This window comes from Citrus sinensis, chromosome 8 (genome assembly GCF_022201045.2).
Source record: "Citrus sinensis cultivar Valencia sweet orange chromosome 8, DVS_A1.0, whole genome shotgun sequence".
Taxonomy (NCBI): Eukaryota; Viridiplantae; Streptophyta; class Magnoliopsida; order Sapindales; family Rutaceae; genus Citrus; species Citrus sinensis.
Genome location: NC_068563.1, coordinates 12,652,570 through 12,679,943, shown reverse-complemented (window position 1 = coordinate 12,679,943; position 27,374 = coordinate 12,652,570). Strand labels below are relative to the sequence as shown.

Here is a 27,374-nt window from a genome sequence, read left to right as displayed (position 1 = left end):
GTATCAATTCATTATCAGCATTCGTAACTACTGTGACTCCTGACTTTTTGGGGACAACTTGTACAGGACTGACCCATGAACTATCAGAAATTGGGTAAATGATATCTGCATCTAATAGCTTAAGGATTTCAATTCTAACAACTTCTTTTATGTTAGGATTTAACCGACGTTGCATTTCCCTGGTAGATTTAGCATTTTCATCAAGGTGAATGTAATGCATGCAGTCTACTGGGTTTATACCTTTTATGTCTGCTATGGTCCATCCTAATGCTCCTTTGTGCTCTTTTAAAACATCCAACAACTTACCTTTTTGTTCGTCATTTAAGGATGATGAGATGATTACCGGTAGAGTACTTTCTTCTCCCAAAAATGCATATTCCAATGTGTTGGGTAATGGTTTGAGCTCAAGTTTCGGTGGTGATTCTGATGAGGGGATGAGTTTCTTCTCTGATGGTGCTAGTTGTTCAACTCTTGACTTCCATTTATTAGTGTCCAAGGATGGTGCGGAGTCAAGTAGGGCGTTGACTTCATCGACTGATCTGTCAATATCAAAATCCAAACCAAAGTGAGTTAAACATGTTTGTAAAGGATCATCACTAAGGTTTGAAATAAAAGTGTCATCAACTAATGCTTCAATTAAATCCACATCAACAATTCCATCATCTGCATTATGAGGTTGTTTGGCAATGTTGAAGATGTTCAGCTCCATAGTCATGTTGCCAAAAGACAACTGCATATTTTCAGTCCTGCATTGAATGTGAGCATCTGCAGTTGCCAAGAAAGGTCGGCCTAGAGTAATGGGGATGTGCTTCCTTGAATCCTGTATTAATTGAGTGTCAATTACAATGAAATCAACAGGAAAATAAAACTTGTCTACCTGGATAAGCACGTCCTCCACAATACCACGAGGTATTTTCGTGGACCGATCTGCAAGCTGTAACACCACTGGAGTTGAGTGTAATTCTCCCAGTCCAAGTTTTACAAATACTGAATAAGGCAACAAATTTACACTAGCTCTTAAATCCAACAAAGCATTCTCAATTGTGTGGTTCCCTATACTACATGAGATAGTGGGGGAGCCTGGGTCTTTGCATTTTAAAGGAATTTTATGTTGGAGTATAGAACTAACGTTTTCTGTTAAAAATGCTTTCTTTTAAACATGCATATTTCTCTTTTTAGTACAAAGGTCTTTAAGAAACTTGGCATAAGATGGAACTTGTTTAATAGCATCAAGTAAAGGGATGTTAACACTTACCTGTTTGAAGATTTCGAGAATCTCACCTGTGGATTTTCCCTTCTTTCCTTTCCCTAACCTCTGAGGAAATGGAGCTTTAGGAACATATTCTTGTGGGTTAGTTTCTTCTTTTTCCTCTGGTGGTGAGTCCTCAACATTCATAGGTACAATTTGATTTTCTTTTGTCACCGGCATCTCCACTTTATTGTCAACGTCTTTTCCTTTTCGCAAGGTCATGACTGCTTTGACCTCTCCATGCTGCTGTGGTGAACTGGTACTTGCTTTATGTACTCCTTTAGGATTAGGCACTGGTTGACTTGGAAACTTGCCTTTCTCAACAGTCATTACCAAGGTCTGAACTGAAGTAGCAAGTTGTCTCACCATCTTCTCGAGGCTTGAAACTGATTGAGCTTGTGAGTTGAAGCCTGCTCTCAACTCATTTCGTAGTCCATCAATGGTGCAGTTTTGTTGCTCAATCGTGGAGTGAGTAAGATTCTTGAGATTCTGGAATGAATCCTCCCATGGTCTGGGTTGAGAGTAGTTCTGGTTCTGATTGTATGGTCTAAATAGTGGCTGAGAGGCTTGAGGAACTTGAGGAATTTATTGCATTGGTGGAGCTGGAGCTGCTGGTCCATTCTGTTGGAATCCTTGAGACCATGAAAAATTGGGGTGGTCTCTCCATCCAAGGCTATATGTGTTGGAGTATGGGTTGTAATTTGATGGCTTTCTCATTACACCTATGGCATTGGCTTGATCTGAGTATGAGTCATGGTCATGTGGTTCTATTGATTTAGCAGTCGATAACGATGTTATTTGTCGAGCAAGACCTTCAACCATCTCCTTGACTTCTTTGATTCCCAAAGTTGACTCGCCAAGTGATCGACTCCGTTGTTGGGAATTATCGGCTTGTCGCTGGAAGAATTCCCAAATCTCTGATGCACTTTTTGACATTAGCTCTCCTCCACTTGTTGCCATTAGCCATTCTTGCACATTCGGCAATAATCCCTCCAAAAAGTATTGGCATTGGTGCCATTTCTCGTACCCATGATGTGGACACTTCAAGAGTAGCCCATTGAATCGCTCCCATGTTTCGAAAAATTGCTCGTCCTCTCTCTGGGTAAACTCTGAGATTTCCCTGCGAATAGCATTGGTTTTATGCACTGGGAAATATTTATTCAAAAATTTCGTTACCATTTGTTCCCATGATGCAATGCTATTAGCAGGCAATGTATTAGGCCATGAACGAGCTCTATCCTTTAAAGAAAATGGGAAAAGTCTAAGTTTTACATCATCATCTGAAAAATTCTCATATTTAAATGTTTGACAAATAGCATGAAAATCATTCAAATGATTATATGGGTCCTCATTTTCTAGGCCATAAAATGTTGGGAGACAATTTAGCACACTAGGTTTTAGTTCAAAACTCCTAGCAGCTACATTTGGGTATCTTATGCATGATGTGCTCAAATTAGCTAAAGGACTGAAATAATCCTTAAATGGCCTCTCCTGTGGTTGCAAATCCATTTTATTTTTAATTTGTTTGTGTGTGCGAAGTGTTTTCTCAAGTTCAAGGTCTATAGGTTCAAGATTAGGTAATAATGACCTACGACCATGCATGCAAAACAAATAAAATAAAAACAAAGATGGGAACAAAACAAATAAAAATAAAGAAGAGGAGAAATTACGATACTAACCTTATCACGCTGTTAAAACCTTTCTATAAAAATACACAAAAACAAATACGTGAAATAAATTAACTAAAAATTAAATTAATAAAATAAACAAAAATTACAAAGAAAAATAAATTGAAAATTAAATTACAAAATTTTAAAGAAGAGAAAAAGAAAAGAAATACTAACCTTTAAATGTAGATTCACTTTTTTTTTCTTTTTTTTTTCTTTTTTTTTTAAAGAAAAAAATACAAGAAAACAATTAAATGGAATTATTCACAAAAATTAATTCTATGAATTAAAATTACTTACCTACCCAGCAACGGCGCCAAAAACTTGTTGTGCAAATTTTAATGTACTCGCAAGCGCACGAATCTATTGTAGTATAGACTAATGGTGACGAGTGTCGATCCCACGAGGAGGTGGATTTTAATTGTGTAGAATTAATTTTGTAAATGGGTGATTGGATTTGTGGTGGAAATAATTTGGAATATGCTAAAACTTAAATTAAAATGGCGAGAATAAATTGAAGAGAATTCTATTGAAATGTCATTCTTGGGTATCTGGATCCGTATCAACATGCACCATGGGCTAAATAATCCTTATTAATGCCAATTAAATCATGAGGGGGGAATCCACACCTCATGAACCACGCTCTAATCAATATGGTGCTAAGGGCTTATCGTGCCAAATAATAATAATCTTGTACTAGGGGGCCGGTGAAACCAAGGCGGTACTAGACAAGATTAGTATTATTTGTCGACGAGAAGTCAAAACATCCACAAAAATTAGAGGGGAAGAGAAAATAAATTTACCAAATAAAGCCCATGACACATGTTGAGACTTCACCTTCAACCCAAACTTGAAAGAAAATTAGCCACTCATAATTGAACTAGGGGCAAAATGGAAATTTATTAAAATACATAGAAAATACAAGATGGAGAAGGAATTACAGAAAATGGATCCCAAAAATGGATTCAGAGATATCAAATTAGGGGGGAGAGGCCCCCTTTTTATAGATACATGGAGTAAATCATGGCCATCGGATTAAAAACAATTTAGATGCTCAGGATTGCGCCACGTCATCAGTCAACAGTACGCGGTTTGACCATGTGGGTGAATAGTAACACGGTTTGACCCGGCTTTGAACAGTAACGCGGTTTGACCCGGCTTTGAACAGTAACGCGGTTTGGTTTAAAATAATCCTGTGTAATGCATGTACCGTACGCGCAAGTTTTGGTCCACTAATATGCTGCCACATCACCATCAACAGTTCATAAGAATTTTAGACTAACAGGATAATGACACCTCATCAGTCAATGCCACATCATCGGTCAATGCCAAGTCATCGATCCGTCTATGTGAACAATGTCGTGAACAGTAACGTAGACAGTACCGTACATGTGAACAGTGCCATTTTTCCTTTTATGCTCCTCCTAAGGTTTTCGACCGTCCTGAGTTCAAAAGTGATGTCCGTTTTGCCGTTTGATCTCTCGTTTATTGTGAAATGACTATGATGCCCTTAAAATACACAAAATACTTAATTAAAATAAAACACACATAATTAAATTACAAGAACCTTAAATACATAAAAGTAAGGGTTGTTAGTAAGACTTGAAATGTAAAATGACGATTTTCTCCTTTATAAATATACATTTTCTAACACTCAACACCTAATATCTCAACATCCCTTTATGAATTATAACCTACAATTATGCATATGTTTTGAGCACAAATTACTTTAATTCAAGTAAAACTTATTAAGACTCAACTAAAATGGATGTTTATGAAAATATAACCAAAATATAATAAAAACACCTCATTTACTCTCTAAGTGATCTTGATTTAAGTCTAGAATTGCTGTAATAACTCTCATTTCATAGAGTTATCAGCAACCTAAGAGGGGGTGAATTGGGATTTTAAAAAATTTAAGCTAAACAAATCACACCACAATTCAATCTATTGCCTCAATGAAATAAAAAACAATAAATTTAATAAAGCACAAAAATGAAAGAGTAAGGGAAGAGAGAGCAAACACAATAATTTTTACATGGTTCGATAATCCCCGCCTACGTCCACACTCCAAGCCAACCAACCTTGAGAATTTCACTATTCAAGCCTCCCAAAACTTCAAGTTCTTTACAATTGACTTCCAAGGTATCAATAAACCTTAACAATCAAGAGATTATCTCTCAATCTTTTCACCTAAGTGTTTCTCACACTTATACCCTCACCAATTTGATGAGAAAATAAAGATTACAACAAAAACTATCTTTTAGAGTGAATATTCAAATAATAGCAAAGATTTAATCTATGATGATTTGTGAATTGGAAGCTCAAAATATGTTGTTTACACTTGTTTATGCTTGCAAAAGTCTAAAAATTGAAGTTGAATTTTAGTTTATATAGATTTAGCCCAAAAACTAGCCATTATAGGTAAATTCCAGCAAGCAGCTAGTCGCTTAATTAGGCGGCTCACCTCTTTAGAACAGTGAAGTTACCGTTATAATTTGAATTTGCTACAGTAACCCTGTTTATCAAAATTACACTTTGCCCAAAACTTTCCATAATTTTACGATGGCTCAAAAAGTCATAAAGTGTTGCAAACAGATCCTATTCCAGAATTTTTAAATAATGCTCATGATTCTCAAATTTTTTTGAAATTATGATATAACGCAAAACATAATAATATTTTCAAAGAAGTCCTTTTTCAAAATTAATACTTATAAATTTCAAAGTTCTCAAAACTTCCTCAGGTGGCTAGTTGCTAGCCCTCAGGCGGTTAACTGCTAACTATCTATCCATTTTTAATATTTACACTTTAGTCCCAAAACTTATAGATATTAGAATATGGCCAAAAATGTTACAAATATTTACAAATAGGTCCAAATCCAAAATTTAAAACAATACTTATTAAAATCAAAGATTCCAAAACTTTTTTATTTTAGTCCACATCTTGAAAAACAACTAATTGCATAAAATACTTGGCTTATAATTGCAAAACCTTTGGTTTATGAAAAATGATGATTTATTAAACAAAATCTTAAGCTTCTCAAATGTTAAACCATACATATATTAAATCTTATCGGCTTTACAAGAATTATCGTAATCATGAGTTCATTGAGCTTTAAACTTCATTCTTGATTGAGCCGTTAAGTGTCTTGAGTTCGTTAAGTGTCTTGAACTTGATTTCACTTAATTCACTTGCATAAATATTATCCTTCAAGAACTAGTGAAAATGTGAAATACAATATTTATTAAATCACTTAAGATACATGTTTCTTATAATCAAAATTACATAATATGTAGCCCTTTAGGCTAACAATCTCCCTTTTTTTTATGATGACAAACATCTCATGTATTTTGACATTTATACTCCCTCTTGATACATAGTATACATGACTCAACATATAAATCAACTATGAACTCCCCCTGAATACATGATTTATAACAAATGTAAGCTCCCCCTAAATATTTTAAAATCATGAATCAATACTTCAGGATTAAAATACATGTTACCTGCCTCCTGGAATTCAAAATACATGACTTCTCCCCTTCATCATCAAAAATGCTGAAAATCCATGCTAGGACCAAAAATACTTCAATGGTTAATCAAGAATCATATAAAAATCAAACGTGCAATTAGCCAAAGAGTTATGACATTCCAAGAATCTAGAAAACATCATCCAAATATCAAACAATAATCTTCCTCAATTCACAATTAAAATAACAATGCATATGAAAATATAGGTGCATAATAGAACAGGGAGCCAAAATAAAACAAGAGATAAAAGACGCCATTAAGGTGGCTCGACATAAACTTGTCGTGAAATTGTTTTCGAAGAGGTGGCTGTGAAAATGGATTAATATGAACTCCGGATTGTCTCCATGATGTTCCTTGCACTTTTTGGCTACATGTCTTCCCTTGGATTTTTCACCACCAACCATTGTTGAAAACAAAAACAAGCTTAAATACCCAAATTCGGATTTCTAAGATTTTGAGTGAAATTGATGTGTTTGAACGAATAAAATTGATCCTAGAGATGATTTAAGGCAATATGTAATGTTAATTGGAACAAAAATGAGCTAAAAAGAGCTAAAAAAGGGAAGACAGCGAAATGGGTAAGCTTAGGTTTTGATTTTTAGATTTGGAGAAATAAGTGATGAAATGATGATTTGAGAGTGTATAATGGAAGTTAATAGATGGGTAATGGTTTGGGTGATTGATTTTGGAAAGGAAATGAGTGAAAAATTAAGAAAATTTTAGAAGATGTGAAGGAGAGTGGTTCGACCTTGAGAGAGAATGAAGAAAGGTTGAAGAAAGCAAGAGAAAGGGGGAAGAAATGGGCTAAACCCGTGACCAAGCGGCTAACCGCTTGGGCCGCTTGCTCTCGGGTTTGGGGCAGTGCCCAAACGGTTAGCCACCTATTTGCTACCCTTCTGCACAAATGTTTGCTTTCCTGCTAATTTTGATCGATTCCAAGACCATTTCATAATCCCAAACACTTTCAAAAGCCATCTGAATGCATGAATCATAATTGTGAACATTGAAAGATTTTAAATTTAAAAATATAACACATTTATCAGGCATATACATCACTCAATCATGAGACATGTAAGCATTCAAAGATTAATAATTCAAATACATCACTCTTTTATCATGCATAGGCATTACATAGTCATCAATAATCATCAATCAATCAATTTTAATAGCCTCAATAACATGATTATAGATGTTAATACGAAAATTTCATCATTCCAAGTTCATGCTGAATTTTTGAAAATTGTTCTTCACAAGAGGTTTTGAAAATTGTTTTTCCGTAGACAAATTCTAATGCAATACTTGTTAGCCTAAAGGGCTATACATAATGTAATTTTGATGATAACAAACATATATATTAAGTGATTTAATAAATATTGTATTTCACATTTTCACTAGTTTTTGAAGGGTAATATTTATGCTAGGGAATCAAGTGAAATCAAGCTCAAGACTATGGCGAAATCAAGAATAAAGTTTAGAGCTCAACAGACAAATTAGTGCGATAAATTCTTGTAAAGCCAATATGATTTAATTGATGCATGATTTAGCATTTGAGAAGCTCAAGAGATTAATTTAATTAATTATTTTTCATAAACTAAAAGGTTTTATTTTTTATAAGATAAAGTACCTTGTGGTTTTGAGTAATTTGGACTTAAATGCTAAGTTTTGAAATCTGTGATTTTAATAAGTATTATTATTAAATTTCAGAGTTGGACGTTTTTACAAACATTTGAAATTTTTGGGCCATAATATAATTTATGAATATTTTGGACTAAAGTGAAAGGTTTTGAGAACTTTGAAAAATATGGGTATTATGTTGAAAAGGATCTTTTTTCTGAAATAATAATATCTTTGGGGTCATATCATAATTTCATAAAGTTTTGGAAAGACAACTATTCTTAGGAAATTATGAAATTGGACCTATTTGTAAAGTTTTATGACATGTTGGGCTGTAGTATAATTATAGAAAGTTTTGGGCCAAAAGTGTAATTTTAGTGAATAGTTTACTGTAGCAAAATTCAAAAATAACGGTAATATCACTGTTTATGAGCGGCTAGCTGGATAAATCAAGCGGCTAACCGCTTGGGCTGGGAATTTACCTATAACAACTAGTTTTCGGGCTTTAACTATAAAAACTCAACTCAAACTTCATTTTAAGAACTTATGCAAGCAAATATAAGATCATACAACATATATTGAGCTTCCAAAATGTAAATCATCATAGATTGAATCATTGTTGAGCTATTATTTGCATATCCACTCTTAAAGAGAGTTTTTGTTGTAATTTTCATTTCTTATCAAATTGTGAGTGTGTAAGTGTGAGAAACACTCGGGGTGAAGAGATTGGGGAGATAATCTCTTGATTGTAAAGGTTCATTGACACCTTGAAAGTCAATTGTAAGAACTTGAAGCCTTGGGAGGCTTGGATAGTGAAATCCTCGAGCTTGGTTGGCTTGGAGGCGTGGACGTAGGCAGGGATTGCCGAACCACGTAAAAATCCATGTGTTTGTTTTTCTCTTCCCTTACTCTTTTATTTTTATGCTTGTTTGAATTTATTGTTTTCTATTCCATTAAGGCGTTAGATTAATTTGTTATGCGAATTTTATCCTTAAGTTATCAACTAACTGTTGCAGAGTTAGCAGTTATCTGTTTACTTCTAGAACCTCAATTTTGTCCTAAAACACTATACGACCTAAGAATTTCATTTAATTTGTTATCATCAAAATCAAAGTTATAAAAATATTTATGTCAACAATCTTCCTCTTTTTTATGATGACAACCTGACAAGTATTTATGACTTCAAAATTACTCCCCTTACGTATATTATAACATTTAAAACTTGTGAAAATTGCCAATTTTAGCAAGTTATACCAGTTTAAATCATTTACAGAGATCAATTACTTCTCTCCCACTTCATTATAAAAAAGAAATTATGCAGTTGATGGAAAATGGATATTGGAAGAAAAAGGTTTACTGAACAAAAAAAAATGTAATCTAAAATTAACATCAGTTCCCCCTCCAAGCATATTCTCAAGAAAGTTTTTCAGTAATTTATCAAAAAGTTATATATCTCAAGGCATCAAAGCAAATTGAGAATTCAAAATTCAAATATCACTAAAGTAAATAGGCAAATCAACCAAGCAAACGTAGAATCCAATTAAGATAATGCATATAATCCAAATATAATTAAATGATCCAAATAAAAAATAATGTAAACAAAGTTCAAAAGTTTGGCGTGAAATGATAAATGTCTATGTGAAATGTAAAGTAATAGAAAATAATAAAATTCTTTTCAAATTTAACTTCAGTTTTAACTAATTCCTTATTTTGTGATCTATTATGATGTTATTAGTTATACTCTAAATTTTATATGGTCAACTATGCCGCCAATATTGTGATATTTTTTATTTACTCCTTGCTATGGTCGGATCTGTCGCCTATGTTATAATCCCATTTTGTTTAATCTCTATATGGATGGCGCTGCCGCCTCCAAGAAGTTCACATGTTATAATATAAGTTGCATTGAACACAAACATTTCATGGATTACTTTATAAGAAGAAATTTTAAAAAAATGAATTTATCAAAAAAAATTTGTTGTACTACAAGGAGGTAAAGTTCCCAAGGAGGGCAAGCCCTCAAAGCTAAGTAAAAAGAAATCTTTTGGGGATGGCGATAGGTAATGCCCAAACGATCAACTAATTAGGCTGCAGGGCATATTGTTTAAAGAATAAGAGTGCTAGCCTTGTCGTGCAACATGCCTAGAGCCCTTATAAAGTTGTTTTGTTTTTTTCTAAGTTCTTTTAAAAACTTAATATGGTCATCTATATGCATAGTAAATTATACATGCATCAAAGTGTTATCTTATTGCGCATTAACTCATAAAGTCTTTACCTTGCAGGTAATGATGAGTAGGGCAAGCTAGCGCCAAGTCCTAACCGAGGCGAAGTGTATATGGGCATAAAAAACTTTAGATTTTATGATGAGCTCAACTTTGTTTCAATAAAAAATAAATATCTTAGCTTTATGTGATAATAAAGTTCTTGAAATATAAACCAAAGAATTTTTGTATACCTTCTATATTTTGTAAAGACGTTTTGCTTATTGTATAAAATTTTTATTAAAAACTAATAAGGTTTTAAATATTTTTTAATTAAATTATTTTTTTATAGGTGGAGTGTTACACAGAGGTAGTTTCAATTTCATGTTTATGCAAAGACAACTACTTATTTTATTTCAGAAATAAAATTTGTAAAATTTATCATGAGAATAAATATGTTGCACAAGGTACTTTGGATAATGATCTGTATGTACTAAACATGAAAGAAAATAATGAGCATGTTGTGAATGTAAATACCATAATACATAAATGTGAAAGAGAAGAAATAAGCCCTAAGTATAAGTGGCATTTAAGACTAGGTCATATTGGAGAAGATAGAGCCACAAAATTGACTTTAGATGGATTGATAAGTTCATTTGGTTTGGAACCTTATCCAACTTGTAAATCCTGTCTTCAAGGAAAAATGACCAGGGCACCCTTCGATGGACAAAATGCAAGGGTCATTGATTTACTTGAAATCATACATATGAATGTGTATGGGCCATTTAATGAAATGGCAAGGGGTGGATAATACTACTTCATAACTTTTATTGATCATCACTTAACGTATAGCTTTTTGTATTTAGTGAAGCATAAATTTGAAGCCTTTGAAATGTTCAAAGAATACCGAAATGAAGTAAAGAAACAAGCTGGAAAGGTTATTAAAATCCTGTGGTTAGATTGGCGTGGTGAATATCTCAATGGAGAATTTCAATCATACTGTAAAGAAAATAATATTGTTTCACATGGATGGAATTCTGGTTATGCAACCCAAGAGGGGGGTGAATTGGGATTCTAAATATTATTCGATTTTAAAACAAAATGTCATGCAAATCTAAAATGAATATAAAGCAATAACAATTAAATCAAACACAATATAAAAAGATAAGGGAAGAGAGATTCAAACATGAAGATTTTTACGTTGTTCGGTCAACCTCACCTACGTCCACGCCTCCAAGCTTTTCGGGCTTGAGAATTTCACTAAGCAAGCCTCCAAGGCTTCAAATGCTTACACCTGACTTCCAAGGTGTCAATAAACCTTTACACCAAGAGATTATCCCCAATCTCTTAACCCAAGTGTATCCTAACACTTACAATCACTCAAAGTAAAAGATTACAAATTGTTTTTCTCTCACACAATATTTAAGATTACAAATCAATGCCCAAAGTGTGAATAGATGAAGCAAGAATGTGTTTAAAGCTCTATAAAGATTGTATTCTTGAATATAAGCTCAATGGTCGTGTTGTGATCAAACTTGTTTGAATTTGAATGAGCTTATTTATAGTTGGAGCTGAAAACTAGCCGTTATTGACTTTCTGCACATTGTCGAATCGTAGTTTGACTGGTCAATATGACCGATGGGCTGATTTTAAAATTTGTTGGATCGCCGTTATCTAGGTGTCGGATCACTGTTTAGGTCCAAAGGCTAATCTTCAGTTCTGCTCAATATCGGCGAGCCGTTTATTAGATTTGTCAAATCACCGTTTTGGTACAGAGACTAATCTTCAATTCTGTTTGATATCGGCGAGCCGTTTATCAACATTGTTGGATCACCATTTTTCACAGAAACTGCTGCAGTGAACTATTTTGCAAGATAATTGTTTGTCTCTAAATCTTTATAAAAACACTTTATAAAACTTGTCAAAATAGATTAAAATTATTTTGATCTTTTAAAAGATTAATCAATCTTAATCAAGTTTGTTATCATCAAAATTAATAAAGAAATATTTATGTTAACAATCTCCCCCTTTTTGATGATGACAGACTTTTCAAGAAAATACTTGTGCAATTTTGCTCCCCCTAAATATGTGCTCCCCCTAAGTGAAATTTTTAAGGAATTTTTAACTTCCCTTAAATATGTGTCCATTTAGTTTTAATCTCAAAAATAATTTTAAACAAAAACAGATTGATTTGATAATAATTCTCTCCCCCTTCATCATAAAAAAGAAATAAGCGCGAAAAGATTAAAAAGAGAGGTTGAGGGATTTACTTATGTTGGAAAAAAAATTTCGGCAGAATCTCCCCTTAAAAATGAGCATATCCTCAACAATACAAAGAGTTAAAAGAAACACTTCCATATATATAGATACCAACTTATCAACCAACGTCCATGCCAACAATCAAACAAATCAGCAAGATAAACAAGATATCATCAAAATCAACTCAAACATAAATAAAGTCCACATATCCAATAGAAAATATCATAAAAGCATCATAAGCATAAACAAAAGACAAAGAGCATCATAATAACTACATGAAATGAGTGATGTCTGTGTGAAAATCAGAGGGGCGGAAAACTAAGACGGGGGCTGTGAAGAAGAGCTGCTTGGGTCATAACCAAAGTAACTGAGAATACGGCGCTGGCCAGCAAGTAACTCCATCTGCTGATCTGAAAGTTGCTGCCGAAAGGTCGTAAAATCAGATTGAAGCTATTGCCGCTGCTGGGACAGAAAATCCACTTTGTCAAACAATTGCTAAAAGCGATCCGCAGGAAGGGTCGATGCTGCAGGAGGGATGGCGGTCTCGGCTGGCTCGTCATCTTGAGAGGAAGCTACTGCTGATGCTGCTGCTGGTGCTGCTGCCGGTGCTGCTGTTGGTGCTGTGCTGATGCTGCTGCTGCTGATAATGCTGCTGCTGCTCTGCGAGGGACACGTGGTCTAGCCCCAAGGCGGAAATCAGGTAACTCATTCTCAGAATAGACGTCATTTAACATACGATCATTCGCTGGTGCAAGCAGAGTATCTTCATTCTTAGAGGATGTTGTCTTTTCCCACTTCCCACGCTTATTAAAAAATCCGATCGCAGAAATAATCTCTCGACCGAGCTTATGGGTCTCGAGATAAACAGGCTCAGTGATAGGTACTCTAAAGAATTTCAAGATCCTAGTAATGATGCTGCCATACGGAAGGGATCGGTTTGAGACTCTAGATGTGGACAACATATGACAAAGGATAGTGTAGGATAAACTCACATGCCGTCTACGGATGAGGGAATCTAATAAACCAACATCAAGTCGAGTTACCTCATCAGTGTGACCCTGTCTAAGGGTGACCATGTGTTGGAGAATGATATGAAGTATTCGAACTTGGAAAGGGAGGAGTTGAGACCTAAAGGACAAAGAACAGACGTCATCGGAAAGATCCTGACGCCTACAAATGTTCCGTACACCATCCATATGACGGAAATCACTAAAGTCAAGTTCTTTCCTAGCGGTGTAAATGTCTAAGCCTCTATAAGAAATTCCAAGAATACTACATAATTTTGGCTCATCAAGCTCAATACGAATTCCTCCTACGGAAGTATAAAGTTCAACCCGACGGGAAGAGGAGAGTTCCATATTAGAATAAAAGACACAGACTAGATTTTCATAGATGGACTCTTCTATACTTAAGGCTTCATTCCAATGGCTAAGCAATTGAGTAATAGTACGACCACAAATGGTAACATCTAAAAACTCCGTAATGTTAAGAGAAAATGAGGGAGTTACCGGTTTGCCCATGAATTTGTCACGAAATAGCTGAGCAGAGGTGTCATTGGAAAAATGGAGGCTCTCAAAGTCCTAAGAGGGAGGCCTGGAGGGACTGGAACGACGCGGAGCAGCGTGCTTGGTTCGAGCACGCCTCTGTGGTTGTTCTGCCATTGATGAGTTTGGAGAAGTTTGAATATGGAAAAATAAAGTTTGAGTGATGAGAGAGTAATGACAAGTTGAAATGTGATTGAAATTGGAAGAAATTTGGCTCAATTTTGGCGAGAGAAGTGCGGCTGGTTCTAGGGTTTTAAAGTTGGGATTTCTCAAATTTTGAATCAAAAACGAGTTTTGATCGGTTAAAAAGGTTCTAAACAAGATGAGAAAGGTTTCGAATGGTTCAATTTGATGAGAGAGAGCAAGAAAAATGGTGGATTTGAGAGAGAAACGAAGTGTTAGTCGCAGGTTTGAGAGAGAGAGCAAGAGAGAGCAAGAACGAAATGAAGAAGAATACGAAGGACTATTCACTTATTGCGCGATAACAGCGAGCCGTTATAGAGATATCGGCGAGTCAACAGCGTCCAGAGAGCTCCCAAAAATATTATATCAGGACGGCGAGCCAGTTATAGATATATCGGCGAGCTGACAGCGTCCAGAGAGATACCCAAAAGTTTTTCATCAGGACGGCGAGCCGTTAATGTGTTATCGGCGAACCGATAGCTTCCAGAAAGCTTCCCATTGTTTCTGTCCTAAAACGGTTAGCCGATTATTGCAATAACGACAATCCGTTTTCTACAACGTATGATTTCGCACATTTATTTTAGTATTTGGCCAACAATTAATACATTTCAAGATCATTTCATTGATCCAAAATGACTTAAGTGCCAATTCAATGCATAATTCATGAACATGTATATATTTCAACAATTAATTCATACATTTTTCAAAAATACACACACTTCACATGTATATTGAGCATTCCATATTAAAACATCAAATCATAAATCAATCAATTTTAATAGACTTAATAACATGAAGCAAGATGTTAATGCGAAAATTTCATCATCCCAAGTTCATGCCGAATTTTTTAAAATTGTTATTCGCAAAGTGGTTTTGTAAAAATATTGGCAAGTTGTTTTTCTATAGAAATAAACTCTAATGCAATATCTCCCTTTTAAACATGATCTCTCAAGAAATGATGTCTAATTTCTATATGCTTGGTTCTAGAGTGGGATTCTTTGAAAGATTTATAGCACTAGTATTATCACATTTAATAGGAATTTGTTCAAGATTAATGCCATAATCTCTAAGTGTTTGTTTCATCCAAAGTGCTTGTGCACAACAACTCCTGGCAGCTATATATTCAGCCTCGGTAGTTGAAAGTGCAACAGAATTTTGTTTCTTACTAAACCATGAAACAAGTGAGTGACCTAGAATATAGCAAGTTCCACTAGTGCTTTTCCTATCAACTTTATAACCGGCAAAGTCCGCATCCGAATAGCATGTTAAATCTATATGAGTTCCCCTAGGATACCAAAGGCCGAGATCTATAGTTCCACGAATTTTCAACAGCAAGCAAATGGGATTCCTTGGGACATGATTGAAATCTTGCACACAAACATACACTAAACATGATATCGGGTCTACTTGTAGTTAAATAAAGTAAAGATCCGATCATACCTCGATACATTTTGATATCCACTTCTTTGCCTTTTTCATCTTTGTCGAGCTTGGTTGTTGTGCTCATTGGTGTATTTTTGGTCTTTGAGTCATCAATGCTGAATCGTTTGAGTAGATCTCTTACGTACTTGGCTTGATTTATGAAAATTTCTTCCTCGTTTTGTTTGATTTGGAGTCCAAGGAAGCACTTCAACTGTCCCATCATACTCATCTCAAATTCTTTGCTCATACACGATGAAAATTCTTTACACAACAACTCATTAGTAGAACCAAAAATAACATCATCAACATAAATTTGAACAATAAGTATATCTTGGTTCTTATGCTTAACAAAGAGAGTAGTATCCACTTTACCCATGGAAAAATCATTTTCTAACAAGAAATTTTTAAGCCTATCATACCATGCTCTAAGTGCTTGTTTTAATCTATACAAAGCTTTAAACAACTTATAAACATGATTTGGAAATTTTTCATTTTCAAAACCAGGGGGTTGTTTTACATACACTTCTTCCATAATATAACCATTTAAGAAAACACTTTTCACATCCATTTGAAATAAAATAAAATCTTTATGACAAGCAAATGCCAACAACGTTCTAATTGATCCTAGTCTAGCTACGGGTGCAAAAGTTTCATCAAAATCAATTCCTTCTTCTTGGTTGTAACCTTGAGCCACTAATCTAGCTTTATTTCTTAGAACCACACAGGATTCATCCATCTTATTTCTGAATACCCATTTAGTACCTATGACGGATTGATGTTCCGGTTTAGGAACTACTTCCCACACATTGTTTCTTTCAAATTGATTTAACTCCTCTTGCATTGCCATAATCCAAGATTCATCATTTTTCGCATTCGCAAAGGATTTGGGTTCAATTTGAGAAATAAATGCATTATGCTCACAAGTATTCTTAAGTGATGATCTAGTTGTAACACCTCATGAGGGATCTCCTAAAATCACATCTTTAGGGTGAGAAGAAACATACCTCCACTCTTTGGGGAGTGCTTGAGAAGTACCTTCATGTTGCTCCATATTTGTTTGCTCTTTTTGTCCATCCTCTTGATTTCTTTGTGGTGCATTTTCTTGTTTATTCTTTGATGATTCTTCTTGTAATTCTCCATCTGCATCATCATAAATAATTCCTTTCTTCGTAGAAGAGGGGCTAGACTCATCAAATGTAACATGCATAGATTCTTCTACAACTAGAGTTCTTTTGTTATAAACTCTATAAGCTTTGCTTGAGTTTGAATATCCAAGAAAAATACCAACATCGAATTTTGAATCAAATTTGCCAAGATTATCTTTTTTGTTCAAAATAAAACATTTGCATCTAAAGACTTTGAAATAACCAATATTGGGCTTTCTATCTTTCCAAAGCTCATATGGAGTTTTATTAAGATTAGGTCTAATCAATACACGATTTAAAACATAACAAGCGGTGTTGACGGCCTCGGCCCAAAAATACTTAGGCAAAAAGTTTTTATTCAACATAGTCTTAGCCATTTCTTGAATGGATCTATTCTTTCTCTCAACAACTCCATTTTATTGTGGAGTTCTAGGTGATGAAAATTGATGCTCAATGCCAAGATTATTGCAAAAAATCTCAAATGCATGATTTTCAAACTCTCCTCCATGATCACTCCTAATGCATGCAATACCATGCCCTTTTTCATTTTGTATTTTCTTACAAAGTACTTTAAAAGCATCAAGAACATCATCCTTATTAGATAAGAATAATACCCATGTGTATCTTGAAAAATCATCAACAATTACAAAAGCGTAATATTTTCCATTCACGCTAGCATACCTTGAAGGTCCAAATAAATCTATATGAAGTAATTGAAGCGGTTTTGAAGTAGAAATATGATTTTTGCTTTAAAAAGAGGTTTTGATTCGTTTACCAAATTGGCATGCTTCACAAATTTTATCTTTTTGAAAACCAATTTTTTGGAAGACCTTTAACTAAATCATTTTTGGAAATCTTTGAAATTAAATCCATGCTTGCATGTCCTAACCTTCTATGCCATAACCAACTATCATCATGCAATGCCGAAAAGAATTTATCAAGAGTAGGTGCACATTCTATGTCAATGATATAAACATTACCACATCTATTCCCAACAAATAAGATCTTGACATCACATGAATTTTCAATAACACAACTAAATTTATCAAAGATAACTTTATAACCTTTGTCACATAATTGACTAATACTAATTAAGTTGTGTTTCAAGTTCTCAACCAAACATACATTCTCAATTAGAGTTGAGGAAACTTTACCAACATTTCCAATTCCAAGAATTTTTCCTTTTGAGTTGTCTCCAAAAGATACGTCTCCACCATTTTCAATTTTGGTGAAGCTTGAGAACCATGCATAGTTTCCGGTCATGTGCCTTGAACAACCACTGTCCAAGTACCATTTATTTTTCTTCTTCTTTAATCCCTACAAAGAAAATCTCAAGTTTTAGGTACCCAAAGTTTTTTGGGTCCTTGAGAGTTAGCAATGGTTCCTTTTAGAAATTAAATACATTTGACGCCATAATATGCATTCCTTTTCACGAGACATCTATATTTCATGTGACCATTTTGATTACAATAATGACAAACAATCTTATGATCACTTGTGGAGGTAGCTTGAACAAAATAATTCTTATAATACTTTTGCTTCAAGTTAGGCTTATACTCAAGTTCTCCTTTATCAAAAACACATTTTTATGAGTTAAGCATATTATCCAACATCTTTTGCCCATTTGTAAATTTCAAAACAATCTCATTCAACTCAATGCTCTTTTTCTTAAGCATTTCATTTTCATTTTTCAAATCATCTATGTGTGATTCTAAATGCTCATGTAAGATGCTAGGTTTCTCATTTGATAGTGCAATTTCATCATGCAATGTTTTGTTCTCTACTTCTAGGCATGCAAATCTTGCATTTAGAGATTCATTTTCATTTTTAAGCTTTGCCATTTCCTTTTTAAGACATACATTCTTTTTACCAATCTTCATCAACTCATTATGCAATTCTTTAAAAGCATCATACAATTCATCATAGGTGGGATCACTTACCTCATTGAGATCATCATCCCCTCCTATTACCATAAGCGCTAGGTTTGATACTTCTTGCGACCCTTCCTCATCACTTGAAGCTTCCTCGCTATCATCCCAAGTTGCAACCATGGCTTTCTTCTTGAGTTTGTTGATAAATGGACACTCCGATCTTATATGGTCAGGCTTCTTGCATTCATAGCATGTGATTACCTCTTTCTTCTCCCTTTGGTTCTTAAAGATTCTGAAATTTCTTAGCTCTCCGGTTTTCTTGAAGAATTTTATGAACCTCCTTGCTAGCATGGCCAACTCTTCATCATTCGGTTCACTCTCCCCATCACTCTCATATTTTGAAGCTTTGAGAGCAATGATTTTCTTCTTCTCCTCATGCCCTTTTTCTGCTACCAAATCTTCTTCATATGAAATGAGAGAACCAATTAAATCATCAAGAGGTAAAGTATTTAAATCTTTAGCCTCTTCAATAGCGGTTCTTTTAGGTTTCCATTCTTTTAGAAGTGACCTAATGATTTTCTTAACTTTTTTGCTATTTGAGAAGGTCTTTCCTAGGGTGTTTACTATGTCCGTAAATCTCGGATACATAGAGTACACACTCTCATTTTGTTTCATTTGGAACAACTCATATTGTCGAGTGTACCTACTAATTTTGGACTCTTTCACTTGATTTGTGCCTTCATAAACTACTTCAAGTTTGTGCCAAATTTCATTGGCACTTTCACAACTAGATACTCGATGAAATTCTTTCTTATCAAGTGCACAAAATAAAGCATTCATAGCTTTGGAATTTAGAGAAGCTTTTCTCTTTTCCAATTCATTCCATTCCCTTGAAGGTTTTGGAATATCTTCCCCGAATTCATTTTTAGTTAGGGGAATAAACGGACCATCACATACAACTTCCCAAATTTCATAATCTAGTGCTTGTAAATAAATTCTCATCCTAGTTTTCCAATATGGGTAGTCATTTCCGTCAAAGAACGGTGGTCTAGTTGTGGACTATCCTTCCCTAAAGGTTGAGTCATTTTGGGTTGCCATGGATCTTCTACTCTAGACGGTTAAGTCCTAACAAGAGAACTAAGCTCTGATACCAAATGAAATTCTAGTTATGCAACCCTAGAGGGGGATGAATTGGGATTCTAAAAATTATTCAATTTTAAAACAAAATGTCATGCAAATCTAAAACGAATACAAAGCAATAACAATTAAATCAAACACAATATAAAAAGATACGGGAAGAGAGATTCAAACACGAAGATTTTTACGTGGTTCGGCCAACCTCGCCTACGTCCACGCCTCCAAGCTTTCCGGGCTTGAGGATTTCACTAAGCAAGCCTCCAAGGCTTCAAATGCTTACACTTGACTTCCAAGGTGTCAATGAACCTTTACACCAAGAGATTATCCCCAATCTCTTAACCCAAGTTCGTCCCAACACTTACAATCACTCAAAGTAAAGATTACAAATTGTTTTTATCTCACACAATATTTAAGATTACAAATCAATGCCCAAAGTGTGAATAGATGAAGCAAGAATGTGTTTAAAGCTCTATGAAGATTGTATTCTTGAATATAAGCTCAATGGTCGTGTTGTGATCAAACTTGTCTAAATGTGAATGACCTTATTTATAGTTGGAGCTAAAAACTAGCCGTTATTGACTTTTTGCACACTGTTGGATCGCCGTTTGACTGGTCAATATGACCGTTGGGCTGATTTTCAAATTTGTCGGATTGCCGTTATCTAGGTGTCGGATCACCGTTTAGGTCCAAAGGCTAATCTTCAGTTCTGTTCAATATCGGCGAGCCGTTTATCAGATTTGTCGGATCGCCGTTTAGGTCCATAGACTAATCTTCAATTCTGTTTGATATCGGTGAGCCGTTTATCAACATTGTCGAATCGCCGTTTTTCACAGAAATTGCTGCAGTGAACTATTTTGCAAGATAACTGTTTGTCTCCAAATCTTTATAAAAACACTTTATAAAACTTGTCAAAATAGATGAAAATTATTTTGAGCTTTTAAAAGATTAATCAATTTTAATCAAGTTTGTTATCATCAAAATCAATAAAGAAATATTTATGTTAACAATGGACACCTCCTTAATGGAGTATCCAAAAAGAGAAACCGCACACTCTTAAACATGGTGCGATTAATGGTGAGCTATACGGACTTGCTAATTTCTCTTCAAGGATATGCTCTCCTTATTGTAACATATGTACTAAACAGAATACCTTCCAAGGCTATACTAAAATACCATATGAAATATGACATGGTAAATAACCAAGCTTAAACCATCTTAGGATTTGGGGATATACTGCTTTTATCAAGACACTCATGAGTGAGAAACTTGAAGCTAGAGCGAATAGTGGGAGGCTAATTGGATACTCAAAGGAAACTTTGGGTTATTACTTCTACATTAAATCTGACCAAAAGATAGTGGTCAGTAGAAATACCATATTTCCTGAAAAAGAGTTTATTCAATAAAGTGGACAAGGAAGAAAAATTAGAATTTATAGAGAATTCTAATAAGGATAAATCTAATGACGTGTTTGTTGAAGTACACACACAAGGGACACAACAGCTCCATAGATCTAGTAGGGTAATTCACCCACCGAAAAGATATAATTTACTTCATCAAATGAATGACATATTTTTATTGGGTGATAAAGATTATAGAGACGACCCTTCTAGTTGTGAAGAGGCAATATCAGATATCGACTCTAAAAGTGGCTTCAAGCCATGGATTTATATATAGACTCTATGAGAACCAACCAAGTCTGGACTATAGTGGAATTGTTGATCGATTGACGAAATCAGCTCATTTCTTGGCAAGGAAGAGTACAGACAATGTAGGGCAACTAGCTAAGTTGTTCATTAAGGAGATAGTGAGGCTTTATGGGGTTCCAGTGTCAATAGTGTCTGATAGAGATCCACTGTTCACTTCAAGATTTTGGGCTAGCTTACATAAAGAGTTGGGGACGAAATTGAGATTTAGCACTGCTTTTCATCCACAGACAGATGGGCAATCCGAAAGGACTATTCAAACCCTTGAGGATATGCTTCGAGCTTGCGTCCTAGACTTGAGTGGTGGTTGGGAAGAGCACCCAATGTTGATCGAATTTGCTTATAACAATAGCTTCCATTCGAGTATTGGCATGGCACCATTTGAGGCATTATATGGAAGAAAGTGTAGGTCCCCAATCTGCTGGGATGAAGTTGGTGAAAGAAAACTTTTGGGTCCAGAATTAATACAGATTACTGTTGATAAAATCAAGTTGATTAGAGGACGTCTTCAAACAGCTCAGAGCAGACAGAAGAGTTATGCAGATCGTCGTAGACGTGAGTTGGAATTCAAAAAAGGAGATTTTGTTTTCTTGAAAGTATCGCCATGGAAAGGGGTGTTTCGGTTCGGGAAGACAGGAAAGCTTAGCCCTAGATTTATTGGACCATTTGAGATTTTAGAGAGAATTGGTCCGGTGGCCTATCGCATAGCTTTACCACCAAGTCTGTCTAGGCTTCACAATGTATTTCATGTGTCTGTGTTAAGAAAGTACATTGCAGACCCTTTACATGTGCTAGACTATCAACCGATTCAGATAAATGAAGACATGTTGTATGAGGAACAGCCTATTGAGGAACAAGTATTAAGGAATAGATTTATTCCCCTAGTGAAGGTACGATGGATGAATCATTCTATTGAGGAAGCCACTTGGGAGCGAGAAGCAGAAATGTTGGAGAAGTATCCTCAACTCTTCCATGCATAAGGTAACCTTTTAATTTCGAGGACGAAATTTTTGTTAGGAGGGGAGAAATTGTAACGCCACAAAGCGAATCCCATGTCCGCTTTGGGCCTTAACAAGGCCCGCACGGATTTGTTCTTGGGGCGCCTATACACCCCAAAACGCGTCTTGCCAATTATAGTGTGGATCACCCCTTATAAACCCAGCATCTCTCCCGTGCTTTGCCGATGTGGGATTCGCCTAGGGTGTTACCATAATCCCCCCCCCTTGGGGACTCAGCGTCCTCGCTGAGGTTTGCCCCACCATCGCTCAAGAGGACACGCGGAGCGGCTCTGATACCATAATGTCATGACCCAACCCAGACCTGGCAAGATATTATCCGCTTTGGGCCTTAACAAGGCCCGCACGGATTTGTTCTTGGGGCGCCCATACACCCTAAAACGCGTCTTGCCAATTAAGGTGTGGATCACCCCTTATAAACCCAGCATCTCTCCCGTGCTTTGCCGATGTGGGATTCGCCTATGGTGTTACATAAAATTGTAACGCCACAAATTCCCATACATATTAAATTATGGAAATTGGGCTTTCATTGAGAATTACGGGTGGCCTATAACCCTTATTTAGAAAGGGGTACTAATTAAATAGAGGTTATTTATGAGATCATTTTGGAAAAGGGTTATTTTTCCTTATTGAATAGGGTTTCTTAAGATCCCCTGTAAATACATACTTTTCCCCCTTTCATAACCCTAAGTTTACAACGTTTATTCTTCTTCTCTACTGCTCTTTACGCTCTTACCCAAATCTTAGGATTCAAACCTTTGTTTAGGAGAGAATCAAGCGACGGGTAAGTTGTTCTCCATGTTCTCAACAGATTTCTAATCACTCTATCTAACTAGGGTTTATATTGGCACGATTCTAATGGTTGTAGATCATGATGCATGGTTTAGAATATATTTAGACTTTGCTTAGGGTTTTGATTTAGTATGAGTTTAGTTAATCAATCCTTGACGTATTAAGCACAGGATAATTCTGGACAGCATGAGGATCTCGAATTTTAAAGCTATATTTTCTGAACGAATTTTCTTATAAAATTTATATTTCTGGAAACTAGACATGTAGGGCTTCTTGATTAAATTTTATTTCATTAAATTCAACTTCGTTATCAATTTTATGCGTATTTTGGAAATAGAAACCACTGCACTGGAAATCCACGATTCCAGTATTGTGATCAGATTCACAAGACTATTTATACCACCAAATGAACTCAAAAAAATTCTGAAAGTTTATATGTATGTTAATATATGTGTCTAGGATTCCCAGTTTTAATTTCATAATTTTCTGATTAGTACTTTATTTTATAAAAATCACGGAACCCGTTCTGTTTGGTTTAGATTATGTGAAAATAGTTTCGAATTTGCTGAGAAGTAAATAGTTTTTAAAATGTTTTTGATATCGGATTCTCTTGTAACTTTTACATGGGGTACTCATGGATGTCCAGAATGGTTCCATAGGATTTTATATCATTCTGAGACTTGGATTAATAGTTAAAATTCTGAGAATCAGACCTGTACGGGTATGAATTAGAAAATCAAATTCTTAGAATAAGTTATTGATTGTCATATCTTGTATTTGTTTAAGGTTTTGAAGGTGTTTGAGGCTCTTAGAAGCTTAGAGGTGTGTTAATCCAAGTTCATTTGTCGAGGTAAGTAACTTCATTCCTCATGTACTGGATATGTATAAGTATTTTGATATTATTATTATAAGTATAAATGTTTTGATACTACTTAAAGGATTACTAATTTTGATAACAAAATTAGCTTTATGTAAATGTTTTCAAACCATTCTTTTTAACAAAGTATTTTATAAATGCTTTTTAATATGTAAATGATTTTATGACATGACAACCTTTTATGATGTTATCTTTAAAATGTTATGCAAGCCTATATTATTGATATGAACTTTTATGAAACTGATACGAATGTTTTGTACCTATGTTTGATTTCAATTATTGATGATTGTATGAGATTCTTAATGCTTTGGCTCATTGTCCATAGTTAGTCTGATTCTGATTCTGATCATAATATACGATATATCCGTCTGGACCAGTACTGGGTTTCTGTTCTGAATGTGCACACGATATTCTGATTCTGTTTCTAGCCGGGTCACCGGGACTATAGGTGACACTATGTGACATGAGCTAACCTGTTTGTTTTTTGTATACGTATTACATGATTTGCTTCGTAAGTAAATATGCTTTTGAATATTCTGAATTATTAAGAATTTATCTTATGTTATTGTGATATATCGTTTTATGAAAATTATGGATTATGATATATGCTTTAAACAAAAGAAGGCTTGCAGTATTTTTGGTATCGATAGGCCTAGTGTGTTAGATTTGGGGTGTTACAATTGTGGTATCAGAGCAACTAGGTTAGGATTCTGTAGACTTTCTTTTACGATTTAATTAGATTGTCTAATTAAATCGATTACATTTGTTTTGTAGACATGAAGAAGGACAATATGGGTATGAAAAGTGTCAAGAATAAGGGATGGACAGAAATTGATAGGACCGAACAATTTATCTTAAGAGGAGTTCTTGTCAAAGATCTTAGTTATAATATTTATTGCTCTTGTTTACAATATCAAATTTTCTTAGTTATACTACTTATTCAGTACTCTGCGCGCTTGCACGACCTTTAGCTATGAATTATTACCCTTTTTAATTATTTATTTATTCTCCGTGTTATAGTCAAGAGATGTCACATAGGGGAGGTGCTAGGCATGCCTCTAGCTCGAGAGATGTTTTAGGTATTGCTGACGACACTGACCCAACCTTGCACGAGATGGCTAACGAAGGAAATCCTATGATGCGCGCAATGCTTAGATTGATGGAACAACAAAGTAAGTAATTCAAGATATGGCTAGAGGCAGAGTTGGGGCACAAGAGAATGTGCCAGTTGAAAGGCAAGGTGGCACAAGAGATCATGGGGCTATGGTGAACTTAGAACGATTTAAGAAATTGGGACCACCTACCTTTCAGGGGACTGCCGATCCCATGGTTGTAGAGGCATGGCTAAAACAGATGGAGAAGATATTTGTGGCTATGGGTTGTAATGATGATCAAAGGGTAATATTAGCCTCATTTGTCCTTCAGGGTGAGGCAGACCACTGGTGGGATGCCAAATCTCGTCTCATAAGGGCTGGCTTGCAAGATGCACCCATTACTTGGGAGTTATTTTTGGAGGCTTTTCATGAAAAGTATTTTCCTGAACGAGTTCGACATCAGATGGAGGCTGATTTCTTGAGGTTGACTCAAGGAACAAAGTCTGTTGCGGAGTATGAGGAACAATTTACTGCCCTCTCTCGTTTTGCTCATACCTTGGTTGCTAATGAAGGTAGTAAGTGTAGGAAGTTCCTGGAAGGGTTACGTCCTAACATTAAAGGGTGATTGACCATCCTTAAGATTAACAATTATGCCGATTTGGTGGACCGAGCAATTCTTGCGGAGAAGGATATTCTTGAAGCCCAAGTTACAAGGGATCAAAGAAATAAGAAGAATCAACAAGGTGGACCGCGAAATGGAAGTTCCTTTAGGCAGGGCACTCACTCCCAGAAGTATAATGGTGGAGGTAACAAATGGGATAACAAGGGTGTTACTGGTGACACCACTCGGAGGAACTACCTCATTTGTCGACATTGTGAAAGGAGGCACCCTGGTGAATGCCATTGGAAAAGTGGAGCTTGTTTTTCTTGTGGGGAATCTGGGCATAGGATTATGGATTGCCCAAAGAGACGTAGCGAGACTACAAATACTCCGACTAACGAAGGGCAGAGGAAGAAACCGAGGGTGCAAGGGCGTGTTTTTGCACTAACAGAAAAGGATGCTGAGGTGTCCAATGATGTAGTATCAGGTACATTGTCCTTATTCTCTAGAGAAGCCAAAGTTCTTTTTGATCCTGGTGCTACACATTCATTTGTATCTTGTGTGTTTGCCCGTTATGCTAATGTGCCTATCACACCACTGGATGTTCACGTGACAATTAGTACCCCTATGGGGGATTGCCAGTTTATAGATCATGTCTATAAGTCATGTGTGATCAGATTGTGTGATAGAGAATTTCTTGTGGATCTCCTACCTTTAGAGATGCACGATTTTGATTTGATTTTGGGAGTGGATTGGTTAGGACCTTACCATGTTTCAATAGATTGTTTTGCTAAGGAAATTATTTTTCGCCTACCTGGCGAGGAAGAATTTCATTTTCAAGGGAATCATAAGAGTCATAAAGCTTTGATTTCTATGGTTAAGGCAATGAAAATGCTAAAGAAGGGGTGTGAAGGATTTTTAGCGTATATAGTTGCTGACCATCCCGATGGGGCGTGCCTTGAAGACATACCTATTGTAAGGGAGTTTATTGATGTATTTCCTGAAGATCTTCCGGGACTACCCCCAGATCGAGAGGTTGAGTTTACTATAGAATTAGTTCCTGGTACTACACCTATATCCAAGGCGCCATATCGGATGGCACCCATTGAATTAAAAGAACTAAAGGTCCAGCTACAAGAATTACTAGATAAGGGTTTCATTCGTCCTAGTGTGTCGCCTTGGGGTGCTCCCGTTTTGTTCGTAAAAAAGAAAGATGGTTCAATGAGGTTGTGTATAGACTACCGGCAGTTGAATATGGTTACCGTCAAGAATAAATACCCTCTTCCCCGAATTGATGACCTCTTTGATCAATTACGAGGTGCAGCGGTATTCTCTAAAATTGATTTACGATCTGACTACCATCAATTGAAAATAAGAAGTGAGGATGTATCGAAGACAGCTTTTCGAACTCGTTATGGACACTATGAGTTCTTAGTTATGCCTTTTGGATTAACTAATGTAATAACA

The 27,374-nt window shown here is 35.4% G+C and overlaps 1 non-coding gene across 1 annotated transcript; it reads left to right on the top strand.

The window, feature by feature from the left end:
• Window positions 1-2,273: 2,273 nt before the first annotated feature.
• On the top strand, window positions 2,274-2,377 carry LOC127899539 (small nucleolar RNA R71). Its single transcript, XR_008051416.1, has one exon. It is a non-coding gene; the product is annotated as a small nucleolar RNA R71 (small nucleolar RNA).
• The last annotated feature ends 24,997 nt before the right edge of the window (window positions 2,378-27,374 follow it).